Consider the following 25,041-nt stretch of genomic DNA (forward strand, 5'->3'; position numbering starts at 1 on the left):
AGAAGAGAAGGGTGGAGAGGGGGTGGGAGTGGCGATGGGGGGGGGCAATAGTTATATACAGTGTTATGGAGACCCCGTGGTACCTGAACGAGTGAACCACTGGAGTGTGGCCTAGGCGGAAGGGGAGTACATAGCATGTCCCCCGTAATTATATCAACAATAAAACAATTTTGATAATTATCTCAACTAGTGTATGGGAACACGCGGTATTACGGTAGTTCTTGGCATTAGGTATGAGTGCTACGAGGCCGTATGCTGTGTTTGTGTCCTCTCAGTTATATATATTTTTTTTTTTTCATTTTTTTCGTTTGTTTTTTTTTTGTATTTTTTCATTTTAGTCCGCACTCTTTTCGCCGGGGATGCATATACATGCTGTCGTCTATGATATTCCTCCTCTGGGTGCACACACACACACGTACACCGGGATTTCCTTGCTCACAATTACCCAGAATAATGACAATAATTACCATTTATATGCAAGTGCCGTCATTACCTGCACACGAGCAGAGCACGCATTCAATTTCGTATCTAATTTGAATAATTCAAACAAATCTCTCCTTCCTGCCCTCCTTCTTCCTCCAACCTGTGAGCCCTCTTTGCACGCTTTACGATCCTGATGAGCGGTACAATACTTTGACACTGATGGTACGATAGTTCCGTTCAATGAGTTAGGGATTTTCTTAGGGTATTTGTTTCATTGAAAGAACGCGTTTTGCATTTTTGATGAGGCTTGTGGGGAGCGACGAGGATTGAATTGTACCCGAACAATCGTTTTTTTTTTCTTTTCATACAAAAACCGAGTCGATATCGAAGTCAATCTAGCTCTACCAAATATTTACAATTCTTTTTTTCGGATAAATATCGATTAACCGATAAAACTATTGATTTCAGAAGAAATCGTGGAATCAATAATTTTTCCATAAATCGACAAATAAAATAAAAATCTAGCTTTAACGAGATTATTATTATATATTCTAAGTGACTTAAATCTTTACCCTGAAGTGAACACGATAAAACTGATTATTGAGGCTCATAGAATATAACGTAAAGAGGGAGATGCAGAAATCATTGATGATGAGTGCAATAACGTGCGAAAGCCGAGTGACAAAGTGTTCCTATCAATATTAATCGTAATATTTGCAAGTGCATCTCGGTGACGAGCGGTCTATTACCAATTAATTCAGATCGTGCGAAGTATGCAGAGTGCGGGATTGTAAGCCCCCGAGGTCTGCGGTACGAGCTAGAACATTGTGTCAGTACGGCTGGTAACCAGCATTAAAAGTAATTACGACGTGATTGACCAGTACAGCGATGCATTGGCGGGAGGGATGACGAGGGATGGGATGGAGAGAAGGGTATGAGATGTATTAAGTTAGGGAGATAGAACGAATGAAACGTTTGGCTAAATCATTGGAGTGACGCACGTAGCTCGTTGCTGTCTTCCCAATTATACAATCAGCGACGACGACAGTAGCAACCACTGTAACCATGAGGACAAGGAGTGACTGTGGGTTATCGAGGAGAAGGACAATTGAGGTGGTAAATCAAGATGAGGGAATGAGACGTAAGACATTGTCAAGGAACATATTAAAATATGCTAATGGAAAGACATCTCCGAAGTGTTGATCGAAGCGGAGGTTGGATGAGAACAATGAATTGTCATTTCCCCTTGACACAAACACGATCATAAAAGCGAATTGAAAAATAGCTGTTGGAATTACGCGGGGGACAATGGAAATCGCAGAATCAGATGTTTTTTTAACTTGTTTTTTTTTTTTTTTTCAAAGGGGTTGGGAGAATATAATTAACACTGATTTAGAAAAGTCATTTATACGGATCGATGACATCATTTGGCGGTGACTAGGGCAGCTGGGATTGGTGTCGTAAATCGAGATCTGACAAAAGTCAATGGGTGAGAGAAAAGTTCAAATAATGTTTTGACTCTTGGGCTATTGTGTTGAGCGCGTGCCGTTGCGAAAAGCTCAAAGTCCCTCTTGTTAGCGTTTCAAGTTCTCCCAGTAACAACGGGCCACTCCATATTTTCGAGGACCATTCGGTGAAACAATGGATCCCAGTTTCAGGAGGGATTTTCAAATGCCGAGAAGTTATGATGGGTAATCGGTCATCTGTGGGTACTCGGATCATTGCACTCGGAAGTATTTGATTACAAATTTTTGGGGGAGAGAGAAAAAGAGCCGTGAACGTAAATCGCGGGGGAATTTTCCATTGAGATCGTCAGTATGAGATTAAGAAATAAACCAACAGATGTCGGGAATAGAGAAAATTGTGAAAATTCAAGGAAATCCAGTTTTTAAGTTCACGGCTCGTTCATCAAGAGAGAAATTCGTGTATTTAGTGAAATTTTTAGCTTCCTTTGTGAAAAAATCTGGAATTTGCTTAAAATTCACGACTAACTAGAAAATTCCTTGGTTAAGGAAAAAATTCAGGGTCAAAAAAGTTTCACGTACATTGAAGAAGTTTCCCTCCAACCGAAATATATTCTCGTATTTTCATCCCCTTGCGGAGTAGCGATTACGACAGTATTTGCTCATGTATTCCGTGATACGAAAATGTAACCACAGTTGTTGCTCTTTAAATAAAAATTTGTCGGTGGTGAGCAACTAAAGTGACTTCTCGTTTCACCAACGCATCCCCTGGTATTATATTCCCATTGGTATTGCATCCACGTATCCCATAAGCTGTTTCAGAGACTTTTCACGGGGTTGTCGATTGCTCAGCTATACGAGAAAGAGAGAGACGAAGTTTTTTTTTTCTTTAAAAAAGATGAAGAAGAAAATGTATATTAAGGAGATGCGATTTCCTCGACAAAACGAGCCACCCTCATCCCACCCAAATGCCCCCACGGTAGGTATTATTCAACGGAAAATGTGAGGGAATACTGGCATAAGAGAGTTACAACATCAGTGATTATTTTTTCCTCCGTTTTCGCTCTCGTTCTACAGTGATTTGGATCGAGGGAGAGGAAAATAAGAAAAAAAGATGAAAAACAAGGATGAGGACTCGCATGAAAATACGAGATGGTTGAGATGACTATCGACGAGTCTCACGCATGCCCTTCGGCACGTTCCTTTCATCCCATGAATCTCTTTGCACGTACCAAAGCCGTCATTGACGCGATAATTCAACGCGACATGGCGCGCGCAACATGGATAATCCCAACGTGTGTATCCAACGAGTATGTACGACAATAATTCAGGTAGCTCGCCTTGACGCAAAATCAACTTGACCTCGGAGTTATGGACCGCTTCGATGCCAAACTACATATTCAATACCCCCAATGAGAGGTACATAAAGAGAGATTATGGGGGCGAGGGAGATGCCGAGCTAGTCACGCCCGTGGTAATTTATTCGTAAGTTTGCAACGAATCATGAAAAAGGGGGTGACAGAAAAAAAAGCCATGAGGAATTCACTTTCGATATTGCTCGTGTTTTCATGCCGTCAGACTCGTTTCGATGGCATTGGAATTGAAGTTGAGGATAAAAACACGGCGAATAATGAAGAATAAAAATAAAATACCGGGGGAGAATCCACGACCGCAGCCGTGTGGTTATTATAAAACAAAAGACGATGGTTGATGCCGATAATAAAGAAGAGGAGCGGGCGCCCCTCGGCAAATTTGTGGGAATGAGAGAGAGGATGTGCTCGTGGTATGGTGAGGGCGTCGCGGGTGCTCAGAGGGACAAAAGCGATATCGAAACTCTTGGATATCGTCGGGGCGCGAAGGATGTGGTTCCACGCACTACGATCGACTTAATTCGTAACAACTCTCCACCTCCTGGGCGCCCATCCTCAACCGCGGCTTTCTTTCTCATGACCAACTATATTCCCGAGGAGGCGATATCATTCATCGAGACCTTCGCCAATCTCTACTGTCTCCACTTTTATCAAGCTTCGGCTGGCCAAACTTTTTTTTTCTCAACGCGCTTATTCTCTTTCGGAGACACCACAAAATTATCCCACTTTTATAAAATCACTTTTATACTATTTTTAATTAAGATGTCAATACCATGAAGGACTGAGTCTCTTAATTCGGTGTAATTATACTAGGAACCGCGGGATTATTAATTAGAAATAAATGATGGAATCTTTGTTTTGAATCAGTCCAACCCATTGAACTCGTCAAAATTTTGAAAATTTATCGCTTCACTGTAAAACTATTTTTAGTCGTTAAAATGGCCGATTAAAATGGAAATTAAATTGTTGATATTAATTTTTCGCACCCACCATTTGTCGGTTCTGTAGAATCAGCGAGTATCCGTCTTGTTAATTATCCAGAGGTGTAACAGCACAATTTATAATCCATCTGATTGAGCACTTGAAAAATCTTACACAGTTCAACTTGCACCCGCATTTCACATTGTCATTAATATTTCTTTACGAGCACTTTAAATAAATAAATAAATAAATGAAAAACCGACACTATCGGAGAACGCAATGTCAACGCAATGAAGAGTATTGAACTCAATACGACACGGCCTGCCAGCTGACTGATAAGATCGATACTCGGCTCAATGTTTTCGTACTTTGTTTACATTCCTCCGGTCCCTTTAATTTCAAATTCATAAATGCCACTAAATTACAAGGCAATGAAAAGTAAACAACAGATCTTTCAAAGGTATTCGAGAAAATCGTCATTGAATATTGACCATCTGATATCAAGATTAATTCTCGAAAGTAATTTGCTGAATAAAAATTCAGGAAATGCCCCTCGTGTCGCTGTTTTAAATTCCCAAGAGGTTCGATAAGTTTATTTAAGGAATAATTACAGACATCGTTATTGTCCTCCCGCTGCAACAGTACGTGAAGTGACAAAACCACTGATAAATCGTATCCCCACAACTGCGGAATGAGTGACGAGGCTTCCAGAATAGGCCGATGGCCACCAAAAGGTGAAATCCTCGGTCATCCTCTCGTTTTATTTACCCAACGCCGAAAATCATTCTGCAGAAATTTTCGCGGGCAAATATAAATTGTTAAAAATAAACTTGTTCACTACTCATTGGTTGATTGTGCAAATTCGAGTTAGAAAAAAAATAGGGTTTTGGGTTTGGGTTTTTTTTTCTTGCTGAGAATTTCAAGTGAGATACAAAGACAGCAAACGGGCACTGAGAGGGTTACCCCGGGAAAACCAAAGAGCTCGGAGGTGCGTGTTTAATCGAGCAATAAAAAGCCCCGCTCACGTAGATTATTTTATTTAGTTTCCCAAACTGCCGCTGCTTAAACGCATCCATAATTACCAGTGACTACGTGAACGGCTTAACTTATGGCTAAACCCCCGGTGAGTCTGGTCCTACCTGGTCACCTCAGCAACACCGTCTCACATTGTCGTTAACCCCCACCCTGATTCACTCATTCAACGACATGTTTTCTGTGACTGTGGTGTAGTGGTCATACGTCGAGTATATCCACGCACGCCCAAACCCCGTACGTGCGTAATTTATTCCCGCGTTAAGTTTAACTCCCACGCCACGATGGCATACCAGAGGTAGCCCTCAACTGCGCTTCGTATATCTCGCCTCGTTCAAGGGCTCACACAGGCGTGACCACGTCATCGGTGGACTCATCAGGCCCCACCACATGAAAAAATAAATACCAGAATAATTTATATATTTCCCCTCAACCCCCCATTTCTCATTTTTCAACAAATACTCCTGAAGGATAATACCACATAACAACTTCACGTTCCCCTGGACTTGGCGAATATAATGGGGATACGCTCGTAATTTTACCAATGAGTGATTACCGTTTGTACCTGGTTTGTTTGTGTTACGCTGAAATTGTAACCAGTAAAAGTGCTGGTGGATGCACAACTTGCCTTAAGCCTCCTCGCATGTGCCACTCTGGTTAAGGGTTATGCGTTACCGATGCAGGAAATAGTCTTGAATGGGGAAAGAGGAATGCGTGTTAAGGTGGGGGCTGAGAGGTGAAATACCCAACGATTGTATTTTCCTTTGGAAAAATGCCATGGATAGTGAGAGGGGTGAGAGGGGATTTGAAAAGTTTTCTTGGGATTTCTGCAGGAGTAAATTGCCGGTGGATCTCACCGACTGACGCTCAAATGAACTCGGTGCCCCTGCACTTTTCACCTCGCTTTTGTTAAAAGGTATTCCCGCTTCTTCGCTCTGTAGACAATGGAGGCTGCTGGCTACACCCGATTTTTCCGGGAATAAAGCGAGGGAAACGAGGGGGAAGCCAAAGTGTAAGCATCAACTTTGTGAGAGGGTTTTCGCGGGCTCTCTCCGAGGAGTCGTAGGATAATTCCCCTGTAAGTGGATAATGGCTGTAGACTCGCTTCTAGGCTACGCATTCAGGAGAGCAATCGTTATTCGTTTTGTTCCACTGAGATACCTCGGCCTTCATCACCACGTACCCTCCATCACTTCCACCACTGCCCCCTCATCACCTCACTGGAGAGTTCCACTTTTGATCTTCACTTCGTCTCAGAATTCAGCGATAAGGATGAGCATGAGGATTTTTCATTGTCTGCTCACCAATACCACAAAATCTCGCCTGCTCTCTGCTGATTTTTTTTCCCCTCCCCTCAAGTGATTGCGCCAGCTCAATTATCTTTGATGCACTCTGGAGATATAAATAAACGCTCATCTTACCGTATTTTACATATTGCAAGTGGTATAAACTCGATGGACGTGTGGAATTCACGAGTGGAGAGCAATGGGCTGATCGTAAAACTGTCACAGTGACGAAACAATCCGAAGGACTTGTCCATAAATTCTCCAGTATGAAATGATACAAAAAAAAAAACCAAGGGGCCCGGAAAAAAAAACACCCGCCGGAGTAATTGTCTTGAGATAAATCCGAAATAACAGGAGCGTCCTTCAGGAGTCACAAAGGCGCGATAAGAGGGCGGAGTACAAACTTAATGATCCATCGTGCGCACGAGTCTGGGATAATTCCTCCGGATCTATATTTGGTGTATTTATGAGGCATTTTGAAGAAGAAAAAAAAAAAAAAGGTCACTTCTTCACTCGCAGTTTACTGTCAATTATACTCACTTCGGGAATAACGTGCGAAGCGCTTGGGAAATAGCTCTTGGAGTATCCCAGAACAAAGATGAGGCGGCAACAAACCCATCGTTACGTGGCTTTTGGTGTTCAGTGCGCCGGGTAAAAAAAGATAAAATACAAGGAGAATGTTGAGGTGAAGGGAGTTAAAAAAAAGGGTAGCAAACGGAGTACATGCCGATCAAAAGGAACACCGCCCCTGAGGTCTACATTTACTTCAAATTTTATTGTCGATGGGGCAGCCCCGAGATCGGCTCCCGGCTGCCCCCGTGGAACACTTGATGGCTATTCCAGTAACGGCTAATGTAAGGACTAACGCGAACCTTGGATAAGCCCTGTTTCCTCCCCTTTTCCCCTCACCCCTCTTCTTGTTTTTGCCCATCGATTATGATATAGCTTTTACAATAGTTATTCGGCACTTCGTGCGATCGTAAAGCCAACACCATGAAGGGAGATGGACATTCTCCTTTCCCTTTTCAACGATTATGCCTTCTCGTACTCGAAGACGAGTTATGTCTCAAGGAACGAAAAATTTCCGCACAGCAATTACCAACGGCTGTCCGGTAAGAATCATCTTTATTGATGCATTTAGAACAGTCATCATGTTCTTTTCATCCGCTTGTTGTGCCAGTATCTCAATAACGCTGAGTGTTTTTCTTTCTTAGATGGTGAGGGGCAATCCATCTATTGTTTGGGATCCGACGAGACGAATCTTTGGAATTCACAGGCGGAAGAATTGTTATCGCCACTGTTGAGCTATCGTTGAAGGATCAGACACAATTTTCTGGGTATGTATTGGCGAAACTCTGGACGAATGGCTCAGCGCTGGATGGATCTTGGGACTTGGGGCTGGGAAAGCAACCGGTGAGAAGGCTCCATCGCCTAGTTTGCCTCCTATCCCGAGGAATTCCCAGGGATAAAATTTCTACGGTTAAATCTATAACGCAAGTGACTTGTAACCAATACACAATTCTGTTGGCTCGTTTCCCGCGAGTACACTCTCATTCCTGCGGGCCGGCTACTTTTTTATTTCCTTCACTATTCCGCGTTTTCTTGATTCTGGGGGTATAGTATACTGTACACGAATCAGCCGTCACCTGGGGGAAAAAAACCACTCGTTGTTAATCGGCCACACACGAATGAGGTGGATTTCGAGGTATTTCAGTGGGCAGAAGCGTTACTTTTGTTATGAGGGGATCATATGATATTCCAGTCAGTTGTACCAGGGAACAACGGCCATTCACTGCGAGCTGAATGATAAACGATTTTAAACTCATGTGGATATTATTCAAATCCTTTTTTTTTACGAGTTTTGTTGGATTTTTAAATGTTGGGTAATTGCCAGGTGAACATTTCACCACGACATCGGTGCATCATTTTTACAGAGAATAAGAATTATTGATTTTCACAAATTGATTTGGATTTTTTAAATCTTCATTTTACATTCAACGGTGAAATAAAGAAAAATTAATTAAATAGTATAGGTGAGGTGATTTAGCACTCCAAATGAGAATGGGAATTATTGGTCAAAGATTTTGAAATGGAAATGCCTCGAGACTAGTTTAAACATGATGGACAGATCCGTTTGGGGCGTCTGTACTAATTCAATGCTGGGACCAATTAAACCCACGATCCGATCGCTGAGATACCGATGAGCACATTCTATAAGCCGTCGACAGCCGGATGCTAGGCCGGAGGAAAGGCATTTGAGGAGGTGGATAAGAGGGTAACGGACCTCTTCAAATCAGCCTGTTTGAGTATCTCTGACTTAAGCCCGACGTGGTTCAACAGTCGCTCCGGGCAATTAATTAATTATTCTTGGGCGCGTTATGCCATATGTGTGCGACGTCACGTATGGGTGATTGTGGAGTTGGTTCTGTCATAGAAATGACTTGAAATTTTCCACTTCATTGTTGATTGATTCGTCGAATCGATTGGAAAAGGTTGACTGGTATCTATTCTAAATAATTATATAGTGATCACAGAATATGGAAATTTATTTCATTATAGCTATGCTAATGATCTAGCTGTTGCGATAAGAGACTGGAAGGTTCACTGAGTGATAAGGAATCCAGTAAATTCTTTCCAGAGAATTCTTCAGCAGATTAAGAGTGAATATTCCGCTGTGAGAGAAGCACCGCTCGTTATACAGTAGCAAACCAAGTAACCATTGCATCAGTAGCGCTAATGACCTGCGAAGGGAGAGAGGAGTGAAGGTATGGGCAATGGTCACTGTCAGAGCACTCCGTCACTGGTGAACTCAGAGAGATCCACTGTGCAGTCAGTCATTAATAATGGGACCAAGAAGTAGGTGTCCCTCGGATGGCTCCCCACGATGAAATTGATTAGTAGATGTTTCTAAGATCATTCGTTAAAAGGCCCAGGTACAAGGTTGATTGTCGAAAAGGCCAAGACCATCACGTGTTTGGGGGTTCCCTAAAGTGGCGGAAGGGGCGAATTGTTGAGGAGTCCACTTGGCTGTCTGTTGATCATAAACATGGATATGCGTGAGGTACATCAGACCATTCATTAATAACTGCGACCCGGGTGTCTTGCAAGTGGCGCCCCGTGACGAAATTGATTAGTCAACTATATCGAGATCGTAAATACTAACGAAAAATTCATGAAACGATCTCCTCTGAGATTACCAAGAAGTCTCAGCGAAATGAACGAATGAAATAGGGAAACGACAGGATACGAAAAATATCGATGTACTCCCGAAGAGCTCGTGCAGACGCTCGTGATCTGATGACGCTAATGACGAAGCCATGTGTCTACCTATTGACGCTAACTGGACCAAAAGACAGAGCAACTAAGGTGGCGATGTTGTTGGCGGCAACAAACGTCTCGAGGCGCTGCGAAAGAAGTGCTCTACGAAAAAAAAAAAAAGAATCCCTCTTACCTCCGCTGAGAGAAAGAAATTTTGTGCTTGTGGACTGAGGTGGCTGCATTGTACTGCTAGTCGTGGAGATGATTTACCTTACAACTAACAATATCCTTTTCTCAAGGCGATGGCGAATTTATCGGTTCTCCTCTCCTCGGGGGTTGCAGCGTGTGTGCAACAGCGACGCATCAAGCCTCGGGCTTAGACCCGGCACCTCATTACCAGATAATTTACTACGCGAGTAATTAACTGGGCATACAATCGCTGCTCCGACGTTATACACCTCGGCTTGCGAAGCCTCCACGACGGCTACACGCTCAAGAAAGGGCAGATTCTCAATGTTTTTCTTTTTCACATCTTATTTTGGTCTTTCAGCCATTTTGTTTCGATGAGTTAAGATAATAAACGGTCGAGATGATATTCAAGCTGAGCTTGTTCATTTTCCCATGGTTATGACGCCGTGAGCGAGTGAAATTCGAGGACTAAATGCATTAGAATGAGAATGAAAGCTGGGTGTGGATCCGATGTGAGGAACATGCCATGGAGAGATGAGAGATAGAGGCGAGGGCGAGCTAAATAATAACCCCCCACTACGTAGTTCGCCACCATCAACGTCCTCAAGCTCGTCAAGGACCACCCGGTGTAAAACTCCTCGTCCATGAGGCAACGAAAAAGGTATCAACCATTTGAAATGGTAATGCCGAAAGGGTCGATCGTTGATAAAACGATTTGAAATGGTCAACGCGCTCGTTGTTGACCCTGCTGGTGTACCAGGATAGATCTACAGAGTTTGGCATCAGTGTTGGATAATTGCTGTTGATCAAACCGAACCCTGTTCGGATGGAGAACGAGTGAATAAAACGACGACCATAACAGCCGTTTGAATAATTCACCGAATAATTTGAGCGACACATTATTAATTTGCCGCGAGGTATGTTAAATATTGACACTCTGTGGAATTACATGTTTCTTACCTGGAAGGCGAGTAAGTTCCAGGGTTAATTACTCTCTTATGGTATCTCCCACACCTGGATACACGAGGGGTTTGCATTATGCATACGAGGGCCCCGGAGGTGAGCTTATGAAGGGATCTGATTGAGTTCTGAGTATATGGCGTCTGGTTCGTCCCGAGAGCTGCTAATTAAACACCCAGTTGGAGTGAGAGAGAGTTGAAACAAGCCAACACTGGACCAACATATCAGGTTGAATACTCGAGAACTCCTCTTCACTTCCAGGAGGGCCTCATACCTCTGCCCTTTAAACATTGCCTCGCCACCTCTTCCTCCTCTTCGCTGATTGATATTTAAGCCCAAGTTTAAACCCCATTCGCAAACCTCTCCTTGTTTATCTTGGATTTTCTTCTCGCTCACTCCCTTTATTCAGCCTCAACGCTCGATTCAACTCTTGTGAAACTGCAAACCAAGGGGCGAGGGATCGTTAGCGAGAGCGATCCGGGCGATGCCAAGTCAGCTTGACTTGACTCGACTTGGCTCGACCATTTCTGCACACCTGGCCTCCACCTCGACACGAGTAATAGCGTAAGAACATCCGATTAAATCCATCCTGGTTGAGATCCAGCGGTGTGTCCCCTCAGGAGAGAATCCCTGGCTCTCTAATACGGCATATGATGTTTTCCAAATGAAATGATTTATTCACTGATGGGCAAGCTCTCCTGTGGGTGCGGAGGTCCGTCTTCGTAATGCCAATCGGACCCAATCAGAATTCCCTGATCCGTATCCAAAGGTGAGAGATGGGCATTCGTCTTGGAGGCCGCTCGGAAAAATTATCTCATCCCGTGTTCATCAATTCCGCGCAAGCCGCAAATTAGCAATGTGTTGTTGGGGTAGTGACTGAATAAATTATATCGACATTATCGACATTGCTATAAGCACCTGTATTTTTATAGGATCATGAGGAAGCAATAATTTATTTGACATCAATTCAATTGGTATATGCGTGATTTTCTTGGAATTAAATCATCAATTCCTGCGTTGCGGCATTTGGCGGGAACTGAATAATAAATTATCAATAATAATTAATCTACTAGAAAATGGCGAAATTCTAATTAAATCATAACTGGACTAGTTTTTCAGGAAGTAGGTGGAGAACCAAGAGAATCCCTCTGATGTTTCTCGTTAGACTGGCACGTGTGGAGCACCTGTTGGTTCTAACTGCACGCCTTTCATAAAACCACCATTTTTCAGTCAGTTGTTGCTCTTTGTTTTAGGTATGTTTTTATTTCGTAGCAAATATGAAGAACTGGTGAGGAAGAATTATGAATAATTTTAATACATTGCTTTGTGAAAAATTGTACTGGATGTGCGGAATATTTTCAACTGTTCCATTCTGATCTGTCTGTTGTGCCATTGACCCTTGACAAACGAGCATAATCGACGAATATTTTTTGTTCCTTTGTTTATAGAATACACAGGAGGATGATGTGAATACAAGAGAAATGAAGGAGGGGCGGGTGAGGGGCATGCTCTGTATCGACGAATTATAACGAGCTCCAGTCGGATCAACAACCCAGACACTCCATGGAGCGCTGGCTGTATGAGAGCTCTCGAGTCGCACTGGTAATTTATACGTTTATCTCATTCCGTCAATATTTAAAGAAGGTCGCAGGCAAACTCAAGGTACCACTCACATCCCCGTAAATATTCACTGGAATGAGCGCCTTCCTATCGTCTCCCAGACCCCCGTCCACTCATATCCCATCACACTCACCATGTGCTCAACAAAAGCATCAGCAATTACTCCATAATAACAGTGATTACGCCCAAGGTGTCAAATTGTCGATTTTTCAGTTACCACGGATTGAAATTCGACTCCCATTTGGACATTGTCACATCTAGGGTGACGTCTGGATGATTTATGACGAGCGATATGTATACTAAATGATATATTGGAGTATTTAAACAAAATCATAAGTGAAACGACAGTTGGTGGTAATCGCAAAGCCGCCGGAGGGGGTGGAGGGTTGTTCGGCCACGCTTAAACCCCATTACATGTATGTGCACGGGCACCCGCGTATAATTAGCGTAATAAGTAGTTTTTTTTTTTACGGCTGGCGGTAGCGGAAAAAGGGCGCTTGGGCGAATCGAAAACAATGGATACGGATGAAGGCAGCTAATTTTGCTTTTGGGTATGGGGCCCGGGGACAAAGAATCGGGCAATGTGCGCGTTTGAATGGGAATGCTGTCTCGTGTGTACCTCGCACATCCTCCCTCGTCGCCATTCACTCTTCATTCATCCCCGGCATGTGGGGGGCGCAGGGGGCACCGGGGGTGAGCGGGTTAAACTCTCGGTTTCAAAGAGTTATTGGAGAGGGATGGTGATACAGGATTCAGCACTGGGTCACCCTTCATACCACCATTTTTCCAATGTTGAAAACAATTTTTTTTCTCTAGCCTCTCTGTTTTGTTTTGGATCCTTCTCTTTCTATTGATGGTACTGCCGACAAAAGATGGAGTTATCGCGGTCACACGGGGGAACCCTTAATCCAGGGGTAAACACACCCATCTACATACGTGACAATGGGCTGCTCCATTGAGAGACGCATTAATTACGGTGTTTCGAACGATCGTAATTAGATGCTGTAGATTATAATGCCAGGGGCTGGGGGCTCTGAAGCTCCAAGGCTCTGATCGCCGTTGGGTATGCAATGTTGGGTATGCAATCATTTATGTTGAGACTGTTTAAAAAATTTTTGTCAACTGAATTTAAGGAAATTTTTCAAATAATTATTAATCAGCCCTTCACGGGGTTTTAATTTATTTCTACCAGTATGCGACGACAAATGTCGACAGATAATCAAGAAAATGTGGGCACGTATATCGGGAGAGAATTCTTCTCGAAGCCCGATAAAATGATAAGCGAGAAATCGATGATTCGGTGGCACGCTAATGCACAAGTTGGTTTGAAGAGCAGCAATAGCATCCCAGAAATCACACCGCGATGGTAGACGTGTGCTCGCATTAAGCATAACGAGATCGCTCGTGTGCATGCAGCTCTCCTGATGACGCCAGAATGTCAGGGAACATTATGACAGTCTTCCTATAACCCGTTTTGATACCAATAATTTGAGGATGCATGGTTACCCCTGCGCACCCAACATACCATCCGAGTTGCATATCATCGAGACGTTACGCAAATTGTGTCTCTCATATCCAAAAGGAAAAAAAAAAATGGCGAATTTTTCCGTTGCACTGTCGTCAGGCCAACAATCGTTACCGTTCCGCCTAACTGTCTTTAACGCCAATCGCAAATTCATCGCTATAACGTGGTATGTCAGTATCTTTCCTTGCATATCTGATTTTGTTCACCTCTCACTCGGCTGATCGAAGAGGTTATTTCGCTAACCGTTATTGCTCGGTTTAGTGTATGTGATGGATCAGGAGATGTGATACGGTGAAATGACAGTTTTGTGGAATTCGGTATGATGATTGCAGAATGAATTTTAAGGTGGCGCGGAGATGATCGGTTTAGATTCAATGCCAATTTCTGAATAGAGACAGAAATTTGTTGTCAATCTTACGTCGTACTCGGGACGATTTACCCTTTATTGTTATCACTGTTGATTCAAAAAAAAAAATTCACTGCTAAATATTGCACAAAAATTCGATTCGATCGATTTTCTTTCTCCTTTTTTTCTGATTATATGATTTTATTAACTCCAGAAAAAATAGATTTTTGGAAGGCAAATGAAAGTTACGATCGAGGGCGAGAATGAATAATGGAATTGAATTGTGTAATGAGGACTGTGTTGTGTATGAAATAGTGGATAAATTGAAAGATTCTCATTCTCTTGGAAATAATCTGGAATTTTCCAAGTTGATTAAAACTGAAGCACACATTCCGTGGTAATCTTTCGGAAGACTATTAACGAAAACCACGACCTCGGCAAACCACTTCTTCCGGGTACCTCGAAAAGTTGCCTTATTAAAGTGGCTACCGGGTGAGGAGGGGTATACGACGTTAATTAAGGAAATGCCGCGGTCAGTGGAACTTTGCTAATAACCCATCGCCGTGAGACGCCGGGCGTTCCTGAAGTTTGTTAACTCGTATAAGCTCTCACATTGCGGCCACATTGGGTGTCTGAGGGGGGGATGAAAATGGGAATACGTACGAGAGCTTTTCGTGATTGCCAGAAAACTTGTGCTCAGCTCTAGTCCGGGGTGATTTATCAACAGCGCTGAAATCTGTTTGGATGAGTGAAATGAGAAATACTAAAGCCAGTTTATGGCACACTATCAATACACAATTCAACTGTTACAAAATTGGTCATCCAATTTCCCGTACAATACTAATAATCCGAATGGGTTTTCTTTTATATTAATAATTGCCCAGAATTGTTAATAATTTCTAGAATAAAAGAGACTAATTATAAATAGTTAAATCACTGAATTGTCACGGGTTGACGGGTTGTTTTAAAAAAAAATAAATTCAACCGGAAAATTATTGTCAATTTGCTGGAAATTATAATGGATTATGCGTGAATGGCGTTATTATTGTGGGGGGTGTTGGAGAATCCGCTTCTATCGAACGTGCTAAATTCACGTGGGGCCCTGGGTCGTGCCCTGAGTATTTTCGATCTGTGTGTTTCCGATGCTGAGAGATTCGCTGGTAATGTGATGAGGTGGCTGGAAAGGGCGCAGCAAGGGGAGTCCGCGAATGATGGCCAGACGAGTCAGAGTAAGAGGGCACAGAATCGATCGATATCAGTAATAACAACACACCAATAATAATAATAGGAAATGATCGCGACCGCAGGGGCACGTGATCCAATGACTATGCCCAGGAGGCAATGCCTCGTTATTTCGATTCCCCAGCAAACTAGTCGACGACCTTACCATACTTACCCGCGACTACGTCTCGAATACCGGCAATGCCATCTCATTCCATCCGCGCATTCCATCCCATTATTCATCGAAAAAATGACAATTCCATTCATTTCATTATAGCAAAATGAACCCATCAGTGTCACGACTTGGTAAGAATAAAATTCCTCCGCTGAATATACTCACAGCTGTAATTCAGCTTTAACTCGAAAAAATCATCAACTTGATTCAAGTTAATTCATCGCCACCACGTATTAACAGAATTAATCAACGGTGAATAGTTTAACTTGACTTGAATAAAGTAGAATAAAATTTTAATCAATCACTATCGCCACCTTTCAGACCCGAAATGCGGATTGAATTGATCCGAGTCACTGGATTCGAATCAACTGGAGAATCAAATAGAACCATTATTTTTTTTTTCCTGTTTTGGGTGCATCCCTTGAAATCACACCCGGTCAGCCGATTGATCGGTATCGATTGGTACTGATCCCCTGAAAAACGATATCGATTACTCTCTGGGAGAAATAATCCAGCAAAACCATCAAGGAGAATGAGATGCAACGGAATGGAGTTTAGGTTTTGAGCGAGTGTTACGTCCTGGAATTTCCAATGGGTATACAATATAACTATGTGGCTCTTTGTTCCAATATTGGTGGGCAACGAGGGGCGGGTGGGAGGGGAGGTTCGAAGGTTACGAGGTAATTATTCGGGATAACGACCGTACAGGTTGTTTGGTGAAAAAGCGTTCGCCTTTTGCACCACGCTTGGCCAAAGTATCCCCCAGCTTGGTTAGACTATACGTCCGACAAATTCACAAGGTATCGGAGGATTTACGAGCCTCCTTCCACAACTCTATTCTCTTCATACTGCTGCAGTTGAATTTAAAGCTAGAAATATTTCTTTGAAATCAGGCGAATTACAATCTGCCAGGATTTTATATCAAATCCTGTCAATTAAATCGGCAATATAGCCAGAGTCCCGCCATTTTTGCGTAGGTTGCATACTTACAACTATAATTGACGATTCAACTAGGAAAAAATGCAAACCAGACGAATTCATTATTTCCACAGAGAGTAATTGCCGCAATTGTTTCAGAAAATATCGCAACATAATACTGATAGTCTTAATCATTAGGAAGTGATAATTTATCATCGATAAAAATTCTAGTTCTGAGTATTATACCGATAGATTATGATAATTACGATGTTGTCGTAACTCCGGATGAGCGTTCATCAATTTATTCGTCAATTTCATTCCCTTCCAATAAAGCACTCGCATTGTCCTAACGAGCCATCGAGTAATTTCATAATTTCACTGTGGAAGGGGGGGATAATAGTTGGATGGTTATGCGGCCATATCTCACCCAGAGCACATGGAGGGAATGGAGTCGATAGGGTACGGAAGAGAACGAATGCATGCGGGATGAAAACAATGTCGATGGACCCTCCCACGCGGACAGCAACGGACAGTACGCGCTCAGGCGAGCCAGAGTAATTCCCTCAATTATAAAATTATTATCCTGCGGTTGGCACCCTCGGGCCACTATGGGATCCCACTCCATCCAAATGCAACTCTCTCGTATCTTCATGCACCTCTCACTCCACCTTTGTGCACTTATTCGTGCCTCCGAGCTCCTCTTGTAGATTCGAATTTTCGAAGACGGCCATTACACTAATTGTTAATGAAGATGAGGCGAGATTTTTTTTTTTTGGCTGGGCTAAGGTGGGGGAGGTGGTATGAGGTAAGAAATGTGGGAGAGGGAACAAATCAGACGAGAACGAGGCACTTGAGACAAAGTCTCGGGGATGATGAGAATTGAGGGCTTTCTCAGTGGGCAGAGGGAAAACGGAGGGACTCGAGAGGAAAATTTATATCGGCCGTTAGACGGAATAGACGCGACGGAGATGGTCTAGGAGAAGGCTAGGTGGGAAAAAATAAAAATAAATAAATATAGGAGAAGCAACCCTTGCACACTGGCGATTTTATCCCTCTTCCCCGTCGGTTCTCCAACGTCGTCTATAATCCTGACTGGTGCCTGGCAGTGACTTTAACCGAGGCCTCCCCTGTACATGTGGAACCAAGACAAGCTGTGGTAAAGTCTGTCCTCACCATGCTCTCAGAATGTTCGGGTGAAAGCATGCGTGAGCTTCTTGCCATTTCGTCTCTCGCATTCCAATCGATGGAGTTCTTTTTCTCCTCGTGTTTGTCAATAAATAAAAAGAAAAAAAAAGGTAAGCTGTTGAAATAAACGGAAAAAAGGAGATGAGACCTCCCTGGATGTCATCAGAGATGACGAATTGTCACATAAAAATCTCGGTTGAGTGGTGGAGAGGCAGCAGACGAGTGAATTTAATTTCTCGAATGTTTTGGGTGTATTGGTCACTCGGTGGGACTGAATCCAGGGAGGAAGACCACTAGGAGGTGGGAATGGGTGCCGGAAATTGGTGAGACAGGCCCTCAAGGGTCGACACGTCTGTAGACCATTAGTCTTGGGCATTCTACCTTGGACCACCTCTGGAGACTATTGGGTACTCTCAAAGTGCACGGAGACAGCTCGAGTAAGGCATTCACTTCAGCCTCGAGAGGCCTCCAATGTTTGACAGCTATTTTTCAGTGATCATCCACCCTTTGCTATCAATACGGATGATCATTCATCTATTGTCTTGTTCACTCAGTCCTCAGTATTCTTATCCCAATGAAATGAAATTCCTGAATGCGCTCTGATTTTCATACTCATGCCCAATTGTTTCTTTGAGTTAATTCCTTTCCTCGAAGTACATTAAGAGAATTCAAAACTCGGTTTTTACCCCGTGAAGTAAAATCTATATTTTTATAGATATATTAAAGAATTCAGAAAATATTTTATATATTTTTGATGTTGATGTGTAAATAAATATTTTTTTCTTGAACAGTTGGAAAGACCCCGGCATCCCATGGGGTATTCTCCACTGGGGGACCACGGACGAATCGTCTCCCAAAGACATGGATGACGAATAAGAAAGAATAACGAGGATAGCCAGAGGTGAGTGAGAAAGAACCGATCATTTCCAAGTCCATTGTGTACCTAGTTAGCGTTACCGGGGACCGCCCACGGCCTCAAAAACGTTCATTGGCGTATCGTATCCCTCTTAAACTCATGATTCATTTTGATATCTACGAAAATTATTGATCGATCGGAAATTAGCGGCTAAATATCGCTCGCCCAAGGCAACGACACGTTCGAATGAAGATCGTAATCGTGAGGTAGAATTCTCAAGATGCTTATACATGGGGCTCATTCTCCTTTTTCGTTTGAGACTCGTCTCCAGGGCACGAGAAGAATTGATGCAACACGCTCAGCTCCCATCCACTGGCCAGTGATGCCCGCTGATTATCTATAAATCAATGTTCAGCACTTATTTAACTCAAATTCTCTCTCCCCTGCATCACTTAATCTCACCAATGTAAGACAATAAGAAACAGCTGAGAGTTATCTCTACCTTCAAGAGTTGCATGAAGGCTCGATTAAAATGAAATTCTCCATTGCCCACGCATACTAGTTTCATTCACCATCGGAACAGCTGATTCAATCTCCTATCCTCCAACATCCTCAACTCCCATTGTCGACATCACTCACACCAGACAGTCGCAATTAACGATTTCCATTAACTGTAACATCAGAAAGACAAATCGACGCAATCAGTGGGGCTATTTGATTATCCACTGGTAGAATAATAACAACCATCAGTCAGGTGAAGATTTTTTTTCGAAATTCTCTGCTCCACTCACTCGCATTTTTCAGCCTATATTGGCCTGACTCGCTTTGTCGACTACTGAGTGCACTAGCGAGGAATGAGGGATCTGATAATGCGAGGGTACCACCGGGAGAGTAGATAAACATGAGAGGAACAAGAGGAACCCAGAGATTGATAACAAACAGGTGTGGCATTTAAAAACACAGCGAAAAAGATTCATCACGTGAATTAGCGGATTTTCATTACGCGTTAATCACTGGCTCGCTGAACCGAATTTTCTTCTTCAAAAAATACAGTGTGAAAAAATTAAATCAATTTTTCAAAATCTCTGAGTGATGGTCAATGAAAAATTATGAGGTGCATTCTTTTATATAGTCTTGTGAAAGAAACAGGTAGTCATGGCCGAGCTTATTTGACAGGGCACATTTAAACATTACTTCATGAGTTAGTTTATTTTTACTTTTTCATTTTTACCAATACAATTGGTAGTAAGCTTCCGAATGGACCCGTAATTATCCCGACAACGATTTTTTTGGAAAAGAAGTTGATTGGAGAACAATTGCCGACAGAGTTGTCTGTGGGTGGGAAGGTGGGCACTTGGAAAATTCTCATGAAGAAATTATTTAAAAAATGAGAAATTACCACTCATTGAATTAATTTACACGTTTATTCTTCTTCCTTTATAAAGAATTAATACACATGGCCCTCAAACTTCCTATTTTTACATTTCATACCATTGTGCTTGATTTTTCAGCAAAATTCGGAAATCTAAATATCAAACGATTGCAATCCTCCATTTGGAAGCAAAAACCACATTTTTCCTGCCACCAAAATCTGGGGTAATGTTAATGAAAAAAAAAAAACTCGGAAACAGACAGATGAGTATGAAAGTCATTCTTGTAACTTTACCAACGCACACTTGTCAGGACGGCGAATGGAATTAATTAAATTAAGCCCGTACACCTCCCTTGGCGAAGTAATCTGCCTGTCCCTGAATAAGAGCAAAAAGAATGCACTTGCACAATGGTGGGAGGAGTGCGAGGTGAAACGGGGGATGGGAAAAAACGAAATAAATACATTTATGAGAGATAAAAAAAGAGGATGAATAAATGAAGGTGGAGAAGACGATGAGGAATCCTCGGTTCGACATCGAGTGCAAGTCATTCCAGTCATTGGTTTGTGTTGGCACCGTAGGCATCCCAACGATTTCTCGAGGGATCGGGTGCGTACCTGAATGTGTACGAGGTGTGTTTTGACGTTTGCCCTCGCCCCAAAGCCGTTTACTCGTTCCTCGACCCTGTCCAACCACCTCCCCTCTCTCGCCAATGTCCTCAACGGCTATCACTATTATTTGGGGCAACAGACTCAATCTATTAATTCAATCAATCCATTTTTTTTCTTCGAATGATTCACCTATTCTCATCAATACTTCATGAATTATTCAGCAATCACCAGATTGACACTCTACTGAGATATTAGTTCGAAACGTTCGAAATTATTGTTCGAAATGATCGATAGCTCGAAGTACGAATTGAGGGGATGCACATTGAGTGCGAGAAAACAGGGAAAAAATGCAAGGAGAAAAGGTTACTGTTGAATTTTTAACGAGAGTGGACGGGAAAAAAAAAGGTGTGAGCAGTGGTTGACGTGGTGGTATAGATTTTTTTTTTTTTATATTTTGGGATGTATATGTGGTCACTAGTGTTAGCTCGTTGACACTTGGCCCCATGTCCGCTAAATCGCCTTTTGAGTTGAGTCTGTTCGTGGCCTAAACGTCTCTCCCCCGCGGCGCTCGAGAATAACCCGCGAGATGGTACGACGGACACGGCATGTTCAGGCACTTGGTACACTCGAGACACACTCGTTTATTCTATCTCCTTCGAGACGAGACGAACAAAACCAAGGGACAAATAAAATAAGATGAATAATAAGAGGTGAAACAAGAGTGCAGCGGGGACTCTCTTCGCGGGTGTAAAAGGATGCAAATGCTCGCGCCAGCCATCAAAATCTAATTAACCGGCGAAAGAAGCCGGACGAAAGCCTAACGGAGAATAAAACGAGATGAGAAGGCAAAAGGTGCGGTGATGGGGAAAGGGAGGGAATATGAAATAAAAAATAAATGCACGAGAGGCATCCACCGGAGAGTTTTAACAGTTCAGAGGTGTCGGAATGGCTCTTGCCCACAGTCTCTTTCACCATTCGTTTTATTCTCAACTCCTGAACACCTCCCCCCGAGCCAAAACAAAATCTCTATACTCACAGTTGTTGGGAGGTGAGTTTATGGGTAATTTTTCTCCAGATTGCGCATTCATCGATTTCGCTTCATTATTATATTCAATAGGCTGTGCTCTCAATCATCCATAGAGAACATGATTTCCCACTCTCGAGAAAAATTCCTCGATTCGGGAAATTTCAGTTCACATAACTGTTTTTTCATTTAAATAAGTGGATTTTCAATCTGTTTTGATTTTTCACAGAAATAATTACAGAAAAATTCACGGGCAAATTGACCGATATATTTACCTGAATTACGATAATTTTCATTAATTTTCAGGGAATTATTTAATTTCGACGAGAGAAAAGAAATAAAACGCCAAAAAATGGATAATTTCCCAGCGAAATCCAAGATATTTATTAGTGATATGGTTCTCCATATGAATACGAAAAAACGAATCATCTACAAATATTCGTTTGGCGAGAAGAAAAATGTGAGGTGCCTCTGGGCTGAGTGGACTGCTATCCCTGATGAGTTAATTGAACGTACCACCTTGGTCCGGCCATTTGATTTATAACAACCAGCCCAAGGTTAAATGGAAGAATCATAAGGGAGTACCACAACGGTCTCATGAATATTCAGGGGACGTAATGAGGACTCGGTTGATATTTTAATTGGAATTACACCTCGTGACACGAGACTTTCTCAATCAACCGGGAGAACTGTTGAAACGATGCCCATCGATCACTTATTCGCCGTTTACTTTGAAAATTCGGTGAGTGACTAGAGGTGTTACTTTATTGAATTGTCATGGACGGTAACAAACTCTCGATCGATCATTTATAAAAATTATCGTGATTTTTTTATGGTGGCAGGAGAGGGGGGGAAGGAGGGGGGGGGGGGGATGGCCGAAGGCACTTGGAGGAAGGGTCTAAGTAGGGTCGTGTGGGTTAAATGCCAATCGTGGCGAGGGCTATTGTACTCTCGAGCCAGGCCTGAGGGCCAACAAATGGTGCTTACAAACCGTAAAAATCATCTTCTCCCGTCATATACTCTTTTCTCTTACTATGTAGTCTATTGTTATTCGTGAATGCCACAACAGTGACACTTAACGATTTTTGTCAATCAATTACAATGATAATTACATAATTAGACGATTTCCATTTGTCTCCATTTTCTATGTGTCTGTAAACAACAGAACAGAAATTAAATCAATAATATTTTGTTTATTATTATAAAAATTTATTAATTTTGGAAGTTTCTGATCCTCTTCTCAAATTGAACAATGAAATTGATGGAATAGAATAAAAGATGAATTTCACGTTTTTCGCTGTAAATTAGAAAAATGATTTTCCAACTTTGATAAGAATACGTGTTCAAGGATGTACGCGATTCACTGCTGGTTGACTGTTGGTTGACTGTTGGTTTATTAGAACAATCGATGTGAGATTCTATCTGAATTTAGATTAGTACTCTGCTCCCTGATGCATCTGATTCCTCTCTACAGATCCGTTGCAACCAGCGGGTTTGATGCTCTCGTCATTATTGCTGGAAAGCTAGATGGTATACACATAATAGTATATACATAACATTGACCCTGTTGTATTTCCTCAGTGGTCTCGTCTCCGTAGCACGCCTCGAGCAAGATATCTACGGTTGATAACCGAGTGGCTCTTGTAGATTTATCCTCAAATTGAAATCTCACGAATTTTTCTAATGGCATTGTTACTCAGAAAATGGAACAGTGGATTTTACAAAGGGCACGTTCTTCATCATGCATCACCTGTATCCTCCCTTACAGTGGTTTATTTTTACTCGTGTCAGCGGTTTTTTCATTTACCTCTCGATTTCCAGCCATTGAAATCCAAGTAGTTTCCAATGTCAACGGCTCCGCCTCTTCTCGAGGGATGCGTGATGGCTTTGCTTTTGTAGTTCACCGGTAATTCGCGATTCGTGTTGACCGTAACTCTCGTGTGCGGAGGCGTGTGCTGGCTTCGGTGAACTAAACTTTAACATGCCGACCATGAGTGGCCTTTGGTGTTCGATGAGCTTGCCGAAAATGCGATTCGATTAAAAGAAATTGGAAACAAATTAGAGGAAGATCAATGGCGCTATCTCCTCGATTAATCACTATCATTTTTCACAACTACCCGAAATAACAAATTATTCTCATTGTACATCTTTTCTCAGCCCATTTTATCTCCAAAAAATGTTATTCATTTAATTATTTATCAAATAATTTTTGACCAGAAGATATCCGGAAATTGAGATAAATTCATAATTGAATGGAATTTCGATGATTTATGTGGCGTAATTTTTAGCCAATCGGCACTCACCAGTCATTCATGGTAAAAATAGGAAAAAAAAAAATTGTGGAAATGGTGGTTCGTGCGGCTCGTGAGTGCCAGAAGGACAATGTCCACAACGTCGATTTGCCGATCGATGTGGCGCGTTGCGAATCACATACACAGTGGAGGGCTTCCTTGACGATCACAAGCCATTGAAGTAAAACGGCTGTTTGGTATCGCTCACGATCACGATTCGCCTACGGGACCGTGATCCATGTAGTGGTCCCTCGTTCACCACCCGATATACAATGGCGGTATCGATTGTCATGAGCGTACCTCCTCCCCAACTCTCGATCCTAAAAAAAAAAAAAAAATAACAACTCGATACATCTCCCGTCCACCCGACGATAACGCCGATTCTACCTCTCACTCGCTTAGGAGTCGCCCATTGTTTTCCCCATTTACCCCCCGATTCCCATGGATATTCCGGGTGCACCTCAACACAGGTTCAATGTCGTCGATAAAATCGATAGAAATGCTCATAGCCACGGGGATACCTTAAGGTATTCGTTTTTTCAACACTGGCGATGGTGATGCGACTGCCACCGACTTCCCAATCCACTACCTAGAAGAGCGTCACGAAGGAGCCAACGGATTGCGGAACTATTGGCACGACACAGATCCAGGGGCAGGAGGGAGGCATTTTTCTTTTTAAATCCATTTTATTTACCCTCTTTCCCTCCCCTGTGCGCCTGTGTGAGTGCTTTCGAGTGCTTTGAAATATAAGCCCAGAGCGATGTTCAAGTACTACGTGATAACGTTACCCGAGTCGATATTGAAATAACAAAAATAAGGTATAAAAAACAAATGGTGATTTATTGCCGTCCAGATGAGGGGCGGTGGATTGTGGGTGGTTTGCCACCCCATCACCACCTCCATGTCGATGCATAAAACGGATAGGTTGTGCCAGATTCGCTTGGAAATATAAATCCGCGTGTTGGTAGCTTTTTTTAACGTATATAAAACGCTCCAA

At 42.5% G+C, this 25,041-nt stretch overlaps 1 protein-coding gene across 1 annotated transcript in view; it reads right to left on the reverse strand.

Annotated features, from left to right (window-relative positions):
• LOC105273925 (Zn finger homeodomain 2) overlaps positions 1-4,323 on the reverse strand; it is a 142,231-nt gene extending 137,908 nt beyond the window's left edge. The window contains exon 1 of the mRNA XM_011316657.1: positions 4,247-4,323. The gene's annotated coding sequence lies outside the window, so the exon portion shown is untranslated. The remainder of the gene's footprint in view (positions 1-4,246) is intronic.
• Between the last annotated feature and the right edge of the window lie 20,718 nt (positions 4,324-25,041).

This window comes from Fopius arisanus, unplaced genomic scaffold, assembly GCF_000806365.1.
Source record: "Fopius arisanus strain USDA-PBARC FA_bdor unplaced genomic scaffold, ASM80636v1 scaffold00008, whole genome shotgun sequence".
In the NCBI taxonomy this organism is placed as follows: Eukaryota; Metazoa; Arthropoda; class Insecta; order Hymenoptera; family Braconidae; genus Fopius; species Fopius arisanus.